Consider the following 4,422-nt stretch of genomic DNA (forward strand, 5'->3'; position numbering starts at 1 on the left):
GACAGGTTCCATTCTGTATACTAATAAATAAGGGGTGGCTCCGGTGGAAGATCGTATCGAGGTACAATATGCCCAGAGCGCAAATGGTAATTTTTCAGACCAATCCCTATGCGATTGACACATCTTCCTGATAATTGTCTTGAGATTCTTATTGGTTGTTTCAACTGCTTCGTTAGTCTGGGGACGGTAGGGTGATGATTTGTGGTGTCAGATCTTGAACTTTGAACATAAAGTAACAACTTCAGCTTTGAAGTGTGACCCGTTATCAGATATCAGTTCAGAAGGTACCCCATATCGACTGATAATATGTATTTGGACGAACTTGACAACTTTGGATGCAGTGAGAACAGTATATGAATGGCATCCACCCATTTTGTAAAATAATCAATGGCCACGAGAATGTACTCATATCCATTTGAAGCTTTAGGTGTGATCTTACCAATTATATCAATTCCCCAAAAGAAAATGGCCATAGCAAAGTCAAACCAACTAACTGAGATGAAGGTACATGTATGAGGTTAGCATGTACTTGGCATTTATGGCAGGTCTTGACCAGGTGATGACAGTCTATTTATTTTTGACCAATAATACCCCTGTCTCATGATTCGTTTGGCTAACATTTTCCCACTCATATGTGGTCCGCAATATCCGGAATGCAACTCTTCCATTATCTGTTCAGTTTGATTTTCATCAACACATGACAAATGTATTTCATCATAAGACCTCTTATATAAGTTTCTTACACACAGGATAAACTGGGATGCGAATTTCTGTAGGGTTTGTCATTCTTTCTTTGACGCTTCAACTAGGAACTCTTGTGTTTTCAATACTTTCTGGATGTCAATGTACCATGACTTTCTGTCAGGGAGTCGAGCAACGATATTGACCTGATAGCACTATGCAAGTTTATTTTTGATTTCGATGGTGATAGACCTTAGTTCTATGCCTGAAGGCAAATGGATCATGGAAGAAAGAATAGCCAGAGCGTCAGCGAATCTGTTATCTTCCTTTGACAGATGTTGGAACAAGATGGCTTTGAACTTCCTTACTAAATTTAGCAGATACTCGTAAAAGGATTTCAGTTTCACGTCCTTAGTTTTCCATTATTCCAACGACTGATATATAACTAAAGTTGAATCTTCAAATACTTTAATTTCTGTGATACCTAGATTCAAAGCATCCTTGACCCAAACGATGCATGCTTCGTATTCAACTGTATTATTAGTATTGGTGAAAGCTAGCTTAATAGCGATTAGGATGTGGCATCCTTCGGGAGAAAAAAAGACTGCCCCTATTCCATACCCATTTTGATTTGCTGCTCCATCGAAGTACAACTGCCATACTCGTTCCCGTGATTCTTTTTCGAGGTTGAGGATATTTTCTTCTGGGAATTGATTAATAGGTCTTGCTCCTTCTACCACTGGATGATCAGCCAAGTATTCTGCTACTGCTCTCCCCTTGATAGACTTCTATGTAACATGCGTAATATCGAATTCTGATAATAACAATAACTACCGTGCAGTTCTTCCTGTCAATACCGATTTCTCGAAGAGATATTTTAAGGGTCTGTAGACACCTCATTTTGCAATCGCCTGATTAATCAACTTGTCAACCCGATTGCAATGGTTCCCAATAATGGATGATTATTTCACTGCTATATTTTGTTGCTAGATAAGTTTTAGAAATTCAGATGAGGTATCTCAAACTAACAAAATTGTAGAAATCACACTACGCTAGGAAAATATAACCCCAAAAATATAAAAATCATCATTTTTCAGACAAAAAGAAGCTTCACGATAAAAATCACTAAAAAATGAATAAATTACCAAAATACCCCTAACCGCAAAACATCCCTAGAGCCTACATTACGCTTAGAAAAACCCTTTCAAATACATAAAATAACAAATCGAAACCAAATAAACCATTTCACCAATTTTCATAAAATTTGACAAAATTATGAAATTGCCCCTCATAAAGTTCACGATCATTTCGCACAAAAAATTTCATAAATGACAAAAACCAATATTCCCATTGAATTCCTTACGAAAAATCAATTCCAAAACATCCTTGAACATTAAAAAATGACTTAAAATGCAAAAAGTCCTTTCTGAGGGTAAAATGGTAATTTTATAATTTTAATAATTAAAAATTTTAAAATTAATAATTAAAATATTAATTAATGGAAAGTGAAATCCTAATTAAAATTCAAGTCAATCAAGTAAGACTGAAGTCAAAATCCTAAAGTCAAGTCAATTAAGTAAGATTTAAGTCAAAATCCTAAAGTCAAGTCAATCAAGTAAGACTTAAGTCAAAATCCTAAATTCTAGTCAATCAAGTAAGACTTAAGTCAAAACCCTAATCAATCTAATAAGACCAAAGTCAAAATCCTAATAGAATTCTAATTAAACTCAAAAACTATCTAAAAGAATTCTAATTAAACTTTAAAATTATTTAAAAGAAACCTAATTAAACTCTAAAACTATCTAATAGAATTCTAATTAAACTATAAAACCATCTAATATTTTTCTAGTTAAATACTAACTCTATTTAAAAATAATTCTAATTAAACACTAATTCTATCTAAAATAATTATAATTAAATACTAACTCTATATAAAAAGCACTTAAAAAAATCTATAAATAAGGGCCCTTACAACCTATTTTCGTATCAAAAAAGAAATACCAGAAAAAATAGGTTAAGAAGCCTTTCCAACCTTCCCCAAACCCTAATTTTGAAGTCCTAACTCCTTACCTAACATCCATACCATAATTTTAGATCAAAAAACACCCAAAACCCCTTCAAAAACACCTAGAAATCCATAAACAAATCAAAAAAATTCAGATCTAAGAAGGAGGTACATCATCTTGGAGATTTAAAGCGAATCTAGTGGCAAAACGAAGCGAGGAGTGCTGTACAAGGAGCTCTTTTATCAGATTTGAGAGAACAAAATCGTTGCGTTCGTAAAGGTAATTTTTTATTATTATTTATGTCTTTTTAGTAATGTAATTTTATTTGGAAAAAGTGGAGACCGGTATTTGCCAGGCGGGGTTGGTGCCTAACACTTTCCAACCCCGTAACGTGATCCCCGAACCTGTATTTCTTTTTTAGATTAGTATTATTTACCTTTTAGAGTCAATGTTCGGTTCCTAGACCGTAATAATTAGGTGGCGACTCCCAAACCTCAAAAGTCAAAAGCGGATCCGTACACCCTACCGATCGAGGGTGCTTTCAGGGTCCATCCGAGATAACTGAATGACTGAATGAGAGAACATGTGGTGCTGAAGCCTTTAAGTAGCCCAACTAGTGCTAGGCAGGTCTTTTCGAGAGTTGAATACTTTCGTTCATACTCTAACATCTTTTTGTTGATGTACTAGATGGCCATTTCTTTGTGACTGTCTTTGTCGTACTGTGCCAGCATGCATCCCATAGCTTTTTCCGTGATTGACAAATAAAAGAGAAAAGATTCACCTGGGGTAGGCGGAACCAAAATGGGTAGATTTGAGAGATACTCTTTAACTTGGTCGAAGACTTTTTGGCATTGTTCATTCTATAATGTCGGCTCGTTCTTCTTGAGAATCTTGAATATAGTTTCGCACAAATTGGTGAGCTGAGCGATGAATCTACTGACATACTGAATTCTGCCTAAGAACCCCCGAATCTATTTTTCAGTCTTAGGAGGTGTCATTTCTTGTATAGCTTTGATTTTTTCAGGGTCTACCTCGATTCCTCTTTGACTAACTACAAATCCAAGTAATTTTCCAGAAGTCACTCCAAATACGTACTTTTGCGGGTTAAGGCGTAACTGGTATTTTTGAATCCTTGTGTGAAACTTCTCTAATGCAGCGACATGTCCTGATCGTTCCTTGGATTTCACTATCATGTCATCCACATATACCTCAACCTCTTTGTGTATCATGTCATGCAATAAGGTCATAACTGCTATCTGATAGGTAGTCCCAGCGTTCTTCAAATTGAAAGGCAAGACTTTGTAGCAAAAGGTTCCCCATTGCGTGATGAATGATGTCTTTTGCATGTCGCAAGGATCCATCTTTATTTGGTTATATCCTGAAAATCCATCCATAAACGAAGGCATGGCGTGCCCTGCTGTATTATCGACCAATACATCTATGTGAGACAACGGAAAGCTATCCTTTGGACTGGCCTTATTTAGATCTCTGAAGTCCACGCATATTCTCACTTTTTCATATTTTTTGGGAATTGGAACTACATTAGCGATCCATTCTGGGTATTCTACTACTTCCAAGAATCCGGCATTGATCTGCTTAGTGACCTTTTCCTTAATCTTCAAAGTCCATTCTGGTTTCATACGTCAGAGTTTTTGCTTTACTGACAGAGCATCGGGATGCAATGAAATTTGATGTTAAACAATATCCGTACTTACTCCTGGCATGTCCTCATACG

The sequence above is a fragment of the Akebia trifoliata genome, chromosome 13, assembly GCF_017979445.1.
Source record: "Akebia trifoliata isolate Shusen 1 chromosome 13, ASM1797944v1, whole genome shotgun sequence".
NCBI lineage: Eukaryota > Viridiplantae > Streptophyta > Magnoliopsida > Ranunculales > Lardizabalaceae > Akebia > Akebia trifoliata.